This window comes from Orbicella faveolata, unplaced genomic scaffold (assembly GCF_042242905.1).
Source record: "Orbicella faveolata isolate gen_17 unplaced genomic scaffold, um_ofav_v1 contig_1, whole genome shotgun sequence".
Classification (NCBI taxonomy): Eukaryota; Metazoa; Cnidaria; class Anthozoa; order Scleractinia; family Merulinidae; genus Orbicella; species Orbicella faveolata.
In genome coordinates, this window is record NW_028301536.1 from 13,297,457 (window position 1) to 13,310,676 (window position 13,220).

Here is a 13,220-nt window from a genome sequence, read left to right on the forward strand (position 1 = left end):
TAACTGTGTTGATGCAAATTAATTCACAAGTTATGTTTTGTTGAGCAATCAGTTGAAATCACTTAAATTTTACGCCCAAATGTTCTCATATCCTTGCGTAGATATCGACAAAAACAGGCTTGTAGTGAAAAAGGCTACCTATTCAGTACAATTTGTATAAAGGAATAAATTGGTCCATGGACGGTTACTTAGGAAACTTCAAAACTATCCTCACCCCTGTAGGGAGAAACTGTAAACTGTTGAATTTACCACCAGCTGACGAAACATGTACAATCGAAAAGCCATTTGTCTTTACATCTGGTTTGCATGCGTAAAACGCGAAGGAATTTGCCCAGTTGTTGGACGACTTTCGAGCCATTTGGTCTTAAAATAACAGCCGCCGTTGTTTATATTCAGTTTCATTTAAAACAGGTTGATATATACCTATTTGATCGTTGCTGGGTAAATTTCAGTTGAATGTAAGGCCCATTCCACCTATAGACGACATGCTGATGACGAAAAATGGAACCGTTAACGTTGTTAGCAGTTGACCTGAACAAGTTTAAGTCAACTGAACAGGTAGTGAATGAATTCTCTTTAATATTGATTCTATTTAAAAGTTCCAGGGAGTATTTGATGATGTAGCACTGAAGAAAAAGTAAGAAATAAAGTTTAATTATAGTCCTCAATTGGTTATCATGATTACATGATTGGTTATCATGATTACATGATTCGTCAACTTTCTCGGGGATGTTGAGTCTTTTTAAGAGTGAAAGAGTTATGGCAAACTCCAAACTTGCAAACTCAAATTCCAGTTTCAACGATTTTACGCCAAATTTTCTCAAAAGGCACGTCTTCGCGCTCGTTGGTCGGATTTGGGTAGCTGAAGCGTTCAAGGTTTAGATAAAGGTGCTGTCGGTTAAAATTATTTTATGGCTAACCACGTGCACGTAGCTGAGCCAGTTTTTTTCATTCACTTTTTATCACAAAATCACTCAGTTGAAAGGTTCCGCACTTCACTTCACTGCAATTGTTGTCCAGTTTGTGGAAACTATTTTAAGATTCTTGAAACGATGCCGAACAAACAACTTTGCACGGCGTGTGTCTACTACCGTGAAGTTCCGAAAGAAGCCGTCCTCGTCTCTTCAGTTGGGATTTAGCATTTTTTTCCTTGTCACACTTCTGTCCGAATGTTGTTCCTTTCGCCTGATTCTTGCCTACGTGGGTAGCTGGAAAGTATGTATACCGCGTACGGCCGATCCAGCACCCTATCGTCGCGTCAAAAGTGGAAAAATGAAACAGGAAACATGTGACAACCCGGAACACACAATAAACTACCGTAATGATTCGATTTAGTGCCTTCCTTCCAATAAGCACCCCCTTTCGAATAAGCGCCCCCCTTCGAATGTATTTTTATTAATAACCGCCCTTATTCCAATACGTGCCCCCTTTCGAATAAGCGTCCCTCTTCGAATGTGTTTTTATTAATAAGTGCCCCTATTCTAATATTGTAATATTACAGCGCCGTCAGAGTACCTATCAACGGAGGTTCATACCGTTTTAAAATTTTGTTTTGAACATTCGGTAGTCTCTCAACATAGAAATAAGCGCCCTGTCCCGATTAAGCGCTCTGTTTCGAATAAGCGCCCTCTTTTGAGGTACCAAAAGCAAATAAGCGCTCCGTGCACTAAATCGAATCATTACGGTAATTACTTCTACATAAGCTCTTCTGCAGCTTCTGTAATTGTTGCGGCTTTTTGTCATTTTACCTGTGAGTGTGAACATATCGTGATTTAGAGACAACGAGGATAAATAGTGCGCAAAAAGAATTAACATCAGAACATAGTGAAGTACTCTTCTTAATTCGTGTCTTTTATTCCCGACTGCTATTTCCTAGTAAAATTAGGTTTGAAGTCGCTACTGTCTTAAACACCGCCGCAATTTTGTGTTATCACTGCGGTAGTTTTGTTGTTTTTATAAAAATTCACCGTGTTAAAATTTCAGTATCGATCCTTATTAACGTCCACAGCCTATACACCAAGACTCTAAAAGGGGAGTAAAGAAACTACACGTGTATATGCACTCCAGAAGTTTTATTTTCGCTTTATGGTTCCAACATTTCCTATGACTATCCAACAATTACTAAGTACCTTGAGTGATGTACGAAGGACATCACGTGATTTAAGTAATCGTCTGGGTTTAGGGTTTTTTCTTACTTGGAGCACGACAAGAGTTAAGGTTACTTAGGCTAAATGTCGGGATAGGCCATCACATGGAAGACCCAGTCCTTAAGAACTGCCACTCGTGCGTACACCCCATAATAATTTGGCTCGGCGCATCTGTAGCCCCAGCTGGTGTCACCCATAAGGTACCATTTGCCATTGTCTTCACACACCAAGGGCCCACCGGAGTCCCCCTGGCAAGCATCCTTACCGCCCTGTGGAAACCCCGCACACAACATCTCGTGCGTAATTTTGCTCGCTTCATAGGAGCCATTCTTGGTGCATTCCTGGTTCGACACCAGAGGAACCATTGCCTGTTGTAGTTCATCAGGTGATTCACCTCCCGGTTTTAGTGTACCCCAGCCGGTTATCCAGCAATCAGATCCGGGGGGAAACCCTATCTGGTCGTCAGGTAGGCACACAAGCGCTACGCCATCCTGAAGTACTGCGGGACGGTCGAGATGGATGAGTGCAATGTCGTTGTTGTAACGTGTCGCACTGTTGTATTCGTGATGGAAGTAGATCCTCCTAATATCAAAGTCTTGTTCTGAACCAATTAGGTGTGAGGTGTTTTTGTAATGTCCACCCATCCTATTAGAGTCAACGAACAGAAATCGCTTACGTTTACCTAGATTGTCCTTAACTCTCGTTCCTTATTTTTCCTTCATTAGAACAACATCTTAATTTGACAAGCTATTCCTGAGCTTATTTAACTTCAAGTTTTGAAGAGACTTTGAGGGTTTATATCAAGCTATCCCTTCACCAGGATTGCAAATAGACTTTCTAGTGTAGATTCTGCAAATTTTCTTCTGCTGACAGCAGTTCCTTCACTGATGTATTGATGTAGAAAATAGGTGCTGTCTCTGTACTAACTAGGCTCTAGCGTTACATAGGGGAAGAGGGTATTGTACCCATGAAGGCTAACAAAAGAAAAGGGGCTTGTTATTGTAATGATGGGCCTTTAACCTGGATAGCAGACTGGGAAAATGATACCACAAAACTAACTCTTTGTTGATTAATTTATATTTTCATGTTAACGTTCCAATACCTGACCCTGTGAGTGACTTAATCTTCTTTCCTAATATCCACTACACAGTGTGCAGCGGTCAGTACCCACTCAAAATGTACCAGTGATCCCCCACAAAACTGACGCCACTCGCCATTGTCTCTCTGATACATGAGCATCGCCTGCCATGGCCAGGATTTGGGTGTGGCGGTGCTGCCTCCGACAATGCGTGTGTGAGTCTTACTTCCACAAGACCCAACAACTACAGAAATTAAACTATCGATAATTAACGATGATTGGACGAGGTTGAGCAAAATATCGTGATTTGTCAGTGGCGGGCAGAACACTTATTTCCCGAAGCCGAAGTCTGAGGCAAATAATTGATCGGCAAGACACTGACAATTCGCGATATTTTACGATAACCGAGTTCAATAATTGTTTTATCATTCGATCACCAAGTATGTTTTTCTATTTAAATCCCTCTCTGCCAGCTAAGGGAAGCAATCTGCCATTTTCACACAAGAGCCTGCTTACAATTACCCATGAGCAGAATATTATATTTAGATGATATTACGTATGAGCAGACCAATATTTGTACGCAGTTATTTGCAGGTCACGTGGTGGGCTCTCGGCCGATGAAAAGGACGAAAAAATACATCGGATGATAACGTGACATATCTGGAACTTTTACACATTCTTTCTCCATAAAATTTTGATTCTTCACGCTGATTATGTATATGTTATTTGCCGGCATAGGGTCGGTCCGTATAGTGAAAAACTGTGACCGAGGTTTTGAAAATGCTGCCCTCGGCCTGTGGCCTCGGGCAGCATTTTCAAGCTCGAGGTCACAGATTTTCACTATACGGACCGACCCTATGCCGGCAAATAACATGTTTATTTTTTTTCCTGCAGTAAATTGGTTTTACAGATTACAAATGGGTTTGTTTACGCAACTCTTGTCGTTGACTCGGCTTGCGCGCCGTCTACTAACGATTTGTAAAAAATCTTGGCAACGAGCGAGGAACTCAGACAGTAGCCAAGAAAGATGGATTAAAGAACAGATTTTTTTCGAACTACTTTATGTGAGTTGCATTTATTTCACCAGTTAAGTTCTCCAAAATTTTATTTGCGGTGTGAAATTGCGTGCGAAGTTTGAAGTTTTACTACAAAAACAATTTCTGTCAGTCGTTGCTTTTAAAATCACTTGAAATCAGACTTTTCTATCGTAAATTGAATAGCAGAAAGCGCGGAAATTTGTTAAGTGTATTCCACAAAAATTCTCCTAAATACAGCAACGATCAGAGAGGTAAACTCGACTGAAATTGACTCAAATTTTGCGGCGAGAGAAACACAGGATTACGCGCCATTACAGCGCTAAGCCACAAACCAAGCAAACTCTCACAACTTCAAAACACTCAATTGAATTTACTTACAGTGACTTTCCTTGCCATTTTAAAGTGAACAGAGATAAACTTGCGTTGACTAATTGTCGATGGATGTGTAAAAAAGTCAAAAGATTGACGATTACCGCTAACTTTTAAGAGCGAAATTTAGGCAGCGGGAAAAAATCCGGTCCCTGGGCCGTATCGTAAAAAGCTGGACCGGTCACGTGCGTATGACTAGCCAGTCAAATTCGAAGGTTTAGGATTCCGGCCCGCTCAGATGCTTGAGAAAAAAATAAATACCGGATATTTCACTCCCTCCTGGTTAATATCCATCTAGGGGATGCTGTCTTAACACATATAACACTTAGGGAAAACCTACCTTTTTAACACCCCGGTACCTTGTTGCCTAATGAACAGACTTTCAAGGCGCCAGACATGCAAGACTATTGTTAACTTTTATTAAAAAACATATTATTACTATAGTAAACAGACCAAACATAAAACTAAGAACTTTGTCGGGTTCCATCACCATTCTCCTATATTAAGTATGATATTTATACTTACAATATAGGAAAGTTTAACTAGATAATGCGGCGTTTCCATCTTGTCACTATGACCAAAATTGGGCTTGGAAATTGCTTGAAGGACACATTTCAATGTAATATAATAAGCTAGTTTGAAAGGATCATTGATTATGGGTCAACTTACCTAGAGGTGTAGGGACAGGTGTTGGCCGTGGAGGGCGTGGTGTTGCGAGGCGTGGCTTTAGGGCGCAACGTTTCTTCTTGAACACCATGATGTCATCAATGGCTATGTCCCCCATGTACCCAGCACCAGCAACTCCTTCAAAGACAACCTGTGAATTTTGAGCCAGATTTTACTGTAACGCATAGAAACAACTCTCAATTCTGACGATTTCTAACCGATAAACTTTCTTAAAAGGTTAAAATTCAACCGCGGTGATCTTGGATGACCGAATTCTTGGTTACTGTATTGCAATACGGAGATTATAAATCTGAAAAACCATTTAACAATTAATTTAGCAGAATACGAGCTCAAGTTTCCTGAGGCGCTATCGAGTTGACTATCACAGGACACGGACTACTTGAGAGTTTTGGGAAGGGAGAGGGGCAATTGAATCTAACATGATTAGCCATCTCCAGAGTGGTTGGGAGGCGGGTTAGAGAGGAAGACTTCAAAATTATGTTCACTATTTTTCTGCCTGTAGCATTCCCCAAATATCACAATCAGATATGGTTAAATATTCACTGCTCTGCTCTGGAGACCGGCTTGAGCCAGGGGTTTCATTAAAAGGGCCAGGCACTGGACTACTGAATTGACCGGCTGTGAGGACGATTTGGCCCGCCTGGTTTGACCATCTAGCGGAAAGTTTTTCTTGCATAGAAGTTTTGTTTAAATGGTTTTGCCCGCCGGCTGTGAAAACCAGTGGCCCTTCTGCTGAAATCGTTTATGAAACCCCTGTTGAGCATAAGTTTTTCAATCTGAATAGTAGGTAGGTAAAGTCTGCATACGAGCCAAGGGGGGGGGGGGGGGGAGGGGGGGAGGCGCATCAGGTCGAAGCTTGTCTCGGTTTCTGTAGCATGAAGCGACTACCTCCCCCCCCCCCCCCGGATGGGATGCTAGTCCATCGCAGGGTTACCCCCAGCATTAAGTTCGCCGGTACCCATTTATACACCTGGGTGGAGAGAGGCAAGAACACAACGCTATGTCCCCATGTCAGGGCTCGAACTCGGGCAGCGTAATCCGGAGACGAGCGCACTAACCGTGACGCCACCGTGCCTTCCACAATAGTACTCACTAAATAGAAACCATGCAATATTTTCATTAATCAATTAATTAAGAGACAGTAAATTTTCTTAATTCTCCGCGTTTACTGTTCACATTTCCGCCACGCTAGTGTACAAGCGTTAAGGTGTGTATTTATGTTTTGAAGTATTCTTTCTCCAATATTTTACCGGTTTTGCCGGGAAGAAGCTTCAAACTTTTCTCACGATAGCATATTTGTCATTTCCTACGTTTGCAAATTCGGTGTTGTCTTTGACATATACAAGAAACATTAAGGAGAACACCGACTCAATTCTAACTCCAGGTTTCTTATGTTAAAATGGAAGCTTCACTTAACCTTGATTACTTCTTTTTTAGGAATGCGTAGCGGTACTGAAGCAAACTTCCAGGCATCTCCTTGTTCCCCGTTTAAACGCCAAAGAAGACGTCTCGAACTACTCAGGGTCTGTACGTATACAGCTAGCTCCCGGATGTTGAGGCCGTGCATATGGAAGTAGAAACTAAGGCAGTTTCCAACGGCCCTCGAGATCTGAGGACTGATCAAGTGGGCTGCGTCTTGGTTTAGACGCGGGGACGATGTCTCGATGTACATATACGATCCTGCTTCCACGAGAAGTTATCAGAATATATATGATGTTAGCAAACAGAGACAACTCTCGACTCTTAATTCCTCGTAATTCTGTAAATTTTTCACAAATTCTGTAACTCAAATTCGTCTTTTCCGTTCCTGATTTTTGCTCGACTTTGTTGCTCTTTGTAAACAAAATTTGTCGCCGAGTTTTGGTTGACTTTGTTTCTTTTAAATATTTACGTTAGTTTATTGAAAGTGGTCGCTCCATGGACTGAGATCTGCTATTTTTATATCAACCATAATTGCCAGATTTTAATCCTAGAAGCGAGCGTCTTGTTTTTAGAAAGTAGTCGCTCCATCGACTGAGATCTGCTATTTTTATATCAACCATAATAGTCCAGCTGTTAAGGGACAAAATTGTTCGTTTTTTGATAAAAGCATCAAACTTGGCAGGGTTACTAACCGCTATAAGACAAATATTTCCTGATATGGAGCCATGTCAAATTTGCTTCCAGAACCATGGAATGCCCATGTCAAAAATATGGCATACAAGGCCCTTACATGGAAACGAGGCTGATGCAAAATACCGATTTTTTTTTTTTTTTTTTTTTTTTTTGGCCTTCTGGGACTACTATGCCTAGTGTATTGCTTTTTTTTAATACAACAACAAATTAACCAGTGCCTTTGAGTCTTAAATTGTGTCACGTGATGTCACGTGACCATTATTTTCAATTACCAGCAAAGCAATAGGCACTGATGAAATCATTAACATTTTTTACACGGCAATTTTATCATTTGCAATGTAGATTCTATTATCTAGACTAGGAAATTCAAACCTTAAATGTACGTTTGGGATGTGCCGAAAACGTAATATCAGAACTATGCATCAAATCGAGGCCGAGATACAGAGTCAATTTATATAGGTTTCATTGACATGATTTTCTTGAGTTACTTGCTTACTGTGATTGAGACACCTTCTATTTCGCGTTTGAAACTTTTAAATATTCCGGAATAGATCAGGTATGTTACAATAAACACTTGCTGGACTTTTTGGTCTGAAGGGAACGTTTTGAAAAACAGCTTTCATTGGCTACAACGTTCCTATGCCTGCTTTTAAAAACACCAGCTGAATAAAGGTTCTTTTAGTTGCAATTTCCACCACAATTGCACAAACCGGTACGGTCAAGATTAGCCACGCATAAGTTAATTTCGTAACTACTTACAACAATATTTTACTTATAAACCTGATTTCCGCGAATGCCGTGTGTTTAAAAATTACGATAGAGAAAACGTTTAAATTGATTTAATAAACCAAACTCTCTAATGTTACAGGGTAAGCTGTTGCAAAGGATTGCGCCGCTGTGACTAAAACTATTCTTCATGTAGTTAGTTCTCGGAAAGGGAACAACAAGTTTGTTAACCGAGTCCCTCAGAGCATAATTTGATTCATTTCGCGTTGCAAATTTAGAAGTGAGATATTCGGGAACCAGACCGTTTAAAGACTTGAAAAACATTAATTAGGGCTTTCTGAATTTGATGTTGAAATTGCAAGTCTTTCAAGCTGAGTTTGTGAAACAAGGAATCGACATCAGCATCATAGCCCGATGAAGTTATTACTCGGGCAGCACAGTTTTGTAGTTTTTGTACCTTTCGCCAAAATTACCCCAGACTAGGCTGCAGCAATCAAAGTGAGGTTGAACTAGTGAGTTGTATATGGTAGACTGAGGCACAAATGGCTCAACTCGCTTTATGGCTCCAATTGTAGTTCTAAGCGATCTTTTTACACAGTTTATCAATGTGGGAATGCCTCGTTAGATTTTCATTGATATATACTCCAAGTGATTTCACTGAGGAAACTTGTTCAATCGGAACATTATCAATGGGGAGTTCGAGTGTATCAGATAGAGTACTTAATCTTTGCCTGGAGCCGATCAACATAAATTCCATTTTTGTAGCGTTCAAGGTAAGACACAAGCCATTCGCTTAGCTCTTCAAGGTCGTGAGATAGACTAGACTGAATCAGATGCAAATCAGAACCAGCACAAGCAATGTGGGTGTCATCAGCATACATTCTAGGTAAGCTAAACGATAGACAGTTAAGCAAATCGTTAATATAAATTAGAAATACTAGAGGACCAAAGATCGTTCCCTGTGGCACACCACATTTAAGAGCGGTGAAGTCAGAGAGACAGCCACTAACGGAGCACCGTTGTGTGCGATTAGTCAAATACGATTTAAACCAATCAAGAGTTTTCCCATGAGTTCCGCACCGAAATTAGTTATATCCCGTTAAGCCAGACTTCAGGACGTTCGTGCGAAAATTTTCCAGTGTTGATATTTTTTCTGAGACTTTTACCACTGTCAGATGACGAGTCAGTTATGTTAGAAATTTAAAAAGAATGGGGGCTCACCGACTTCCTTTTGGGTAGAACATGCCCGAAAGAACGCCCCAAATCTGAAAAAATCGGGCTTCGTTAGCGAATGAGGCCACAGTGTCTGTAAACCCAAAACATTTCCAAGTAGAACTTTGAAGTGAAATGTTCTCTGCCAAATATTGTTTGAGTGGACCTATTAAGTGAATTTAGTGAACTGGTGAGGTTCCTTAAAGAAAAAGTTCGCATTTAGCGATCATAGTTTCATGCGCCTTGCAGCCGCAAGATGGCAGGATCGGATGTCCCATGGACAGAAATCTTGAAATTTTTTAAACTTCCCATAACGTTGATTTTTTGTTCATTTTTGGACGATGAGGAGATCACGGTAAGTGAAATCTGTTTCTGGAAAGAAAAGTAGGGGTCACCGAACGTCCAAGATCGTTAAATCTAGGCAAAGCTATAGCAATGGCAATCTGCCCCATCATTGCTTATTTTATTACTTAGCGCGCACTCTCATGCATGACGTGGTGTGTGAATTTGCGTGCCCAGTAAGTATGCGCAGAAACAATTAGTGTGAACGTCCTTAAGGTGGCTCCCTAGAGTATTTACTGAAGGGCCATCCTGTATAAATATTCGTTATTATTATTTATTATTGTTATCAACACCCTCTCTATGGAGTCAGAAAAGGAAACTTAGTTAATTTCTCTTAAAGTTTTCCCTGTAGAGATTTATCAGTGCGGGTACTGATAAAATAAGGCTTATTTTCTGGTTGTCAAGTTTTGGATTAAGGTCGTTACCATGGCAACATCTCATCTAATGACAGGCAGATATGTTTCTCGTTTAGGCCCAAACTCCTTCATATTTATACTTTCCTTCGTTGAAATTTTTTCATACTTTGCCACATCATGGAAATGATATTGCATGACACGTTGAATTCATAAAAAGTCAAGGTTGCTTAGACGGGTTTTCCAATATTCTGTATTTGCCATTTTTCTAAATATATTAAGTTAACACTGACAGGTTTTAACAAAAATAGGGTATTTTATAGGAATTGTGTGTAATGTTCAAAATGATTCCTTCTTTTTATTTGCGAGGAAAAACGAGAAAGAAGAAGAGAAAGAAAAATTATTAATCGTATTAATGCAATATTCGGTATTATTTCATTGTTTATTGAAAATGATTGTCACGTGACTTATCACGTGACAAATTTTAAGACTCCCAGATACTTTATAAGTTGCTGTTATATTAAAAAGCAAGAAATCTAGGCAAAGAACTCCGGAGAAGGCAATAGAAATAAGCATTTTAACTCAGCCTCGTTCCCATGTAGGGGCCTAATATGTCATTTTTGACAGGCACGTAGCGTGGTTCTGGGTGTAAATTTGGGATGTCTCCATATCAGAAAATGTTTGCCTTATAGAGGTTAGTAATCCTGGGAAGTTTCATGCTTTTATCACAAAATAAACAATTCTGGTTATTTTTGGCTCCTAACAGCAGGACTAAATTGCAAGATTTGAATCTTAAAAGCGAGCGGCTTGTTGATCTACAGATCACCAGCTGGTGCATGTGGCTTAACTGATGCTGTTTCTTGAGTTTGCGAAGTTTATGAAAGGATTATTTTAAAATAAGTTACGTTGTGTTTGGCGAATAACTTTCACGTCCATCGAAAATTGTTTAAATAATGCTGAGGTGTGCTTTTGTATTGATGTGTCGGCAATGGATTGATCTAGCCGACTATTTCCCTGCAATATCAGTAAAAGAACATTGGTCAATCAATTTTTACCGTATACGGACCTTGTGTTAGTTCAATAACTTCTTTGTAAACCATTTAGTCTACCTAAAAAGGTCTTAAATATGAATAGAGAGGAAAGCTGATGCATGACCTGATCCAGTGGTGTGGTCGCCTTTTGGTCCAGTATGTGAACTGTAGGTAGGCCCTGTGTTGTTGGTCCATTCAAAGTCAGAGTTCTGATCGTGGACATATCCACACAAACCAGACTCAAAGTCGCAAGTGCCAGGAGCTGTAAACAAAAGCAAGATCAAGTGTGAACCCGTGGTAGCCGATTTTACAGTGTTTGTGAGGTTCTCACAACTCCGCCTCTCTTGTGGAAGATGTCTGGCCATTGCTTTAACTGCTTCTTTTTACCAAGATAAAGTACCCAAGAAAAGAGGTGGGCGCGCTCAGATAATCCCTTGAAAGAGACGTATCTGGTATTCAACTCGAAATAGGACAATGTGCCAGAGACACGGATCTCTGTGGTAACGAATATCGCCGGCAAATTTGGAAAATTTATCATCGTATTTCAATAAAATGCATGCGTTTATTGTCAACTTGGTAAGTGTGTATATGTATGAAATGATCCTTTCTTTGCTAAAATACTATCTTCAAGATTTGGTTGACCGACGGCGACATTTTGACTTGATTTTCGAACCGTGACTGAGTTCGGCAAACGTGGTTCCAGTTTTATACCTTCAATCTTTGAGATCCACTACAGAAAAAAAAAAAACTTTTTTGATAATATTGATTTTCAAGTTTCTTTCGTGCATTTTATTTCCTCTGTGTATGTATTTCTCTAATTTGTGCAAATAAAGATGTGTTGTGTTGCCTTTAATTGATAAAATCTTTTCACTAGAAAATGACAGATGAAGAAAACCTTGTGTTTGAACAGATGCGTTTTGATTTCCCAAAGAGCGTAATAATGATGACTTCGAAAATGCAGGTATGAAAATAAAAATGCATATACAGCTTGCGGGTATGTGACCCATGGAGTGTGTGGCAAAGATACCAAAGAGGCGTGGCACTATCAAAGCCTGATAATATATTGCGAGGTAAATTGCTTTCGAGCCAGGCAAAACTGGAAATACAGCAGGCGGTTCACATCACGGCCACTTGTGTGTGTGTGTGTTTTTTTTTTTAGTTTAATTTTGGCTGTTTGGCACTTTGATTAGGTTTAGGTGAAGAATTTGATAGTGAAAATATTGCTGATTTTTCGTCAGTTAAAATTTCATTACGCTTTTTAGGCTCGTTTACTTCCGATTTTGCTTAAATTTCGGGGTTACCTCCATTTTCAACTATATGGTAACAATCATTGGCTTGCTTTGAAATAAAGTGTGGAATATCTACTGATAACGATAGTGTAAGGCAGTTGTCGAGTATCTTTTGCATGCAGGGATTCCGTCAACGATGATTTCAAGCTAAAGCTACAGATATCATTTGTCTCACGAGAAGATGAAAACTGCCTTATTTGAGTTAGACTACCAGGATATTAAGCAAGTCACGACGAACCGCTAGAAGGTGTGAGGTCCGTGCTCTTGATTCATGTTTCCCTACTAACCGCGATACTACATTAGTTAGTGCAGTCTGTAAGGGCAACAATGATCCGACAGGGGAGGGATAACAGTAACGTACTCAAATTTCTCAAGCGCAACTATAGGCAATGATGATCTCATTTAACCAATGAGTAGGGGGAAAATGGTCTGTTGGTAGTGATTTAGGTCACGGTTATTTGAAAGAATTTGTACCTGCATTACCAGTCCACACAACAGCACAGTTAAGAATGAGGCAAACGAAAAGCCAGATGCAAGCCATGATCTCTCTCCTGTGAGATTACTTTGGGAAAGAGTGATAAAATTGGATCAGTGTTCGCCTTTTTCATTATCCAAAGTATGCGCAGCTGCAAAGCAATAATAGCAGTTTATATATGTGTGTTGTTCTTTGATAATGCAGAACTAATGAGAAGTCCTCCTGTTTAAACGCCTTAGACGCTGAAAATTAGCACAAATTCATTCTGCTTTTATCCCTTTTCAAACAGTCGAGATAGGCGTTGTTTTGGACTCGCGAACATTTTGGTGAAACCTTGCGCAATTTTATTCCTTTTAGTG

The 13,220-nt window shown here is 40.0% G+C and overlaps 1 pseudogene; it reads right to left on the reverse strand.

Annotated features, from left to right (window-relative positions):
* Positions 1-2,057: 2,057 nt before the first annotated feature.
* On the reverse strand, positions 2,058-13,181 carry LOC110061349 (serine protease 30-like; annotated as a pseudogene).
* Positions 13,182-13,220: the final 39 nt, after the last annotated feature.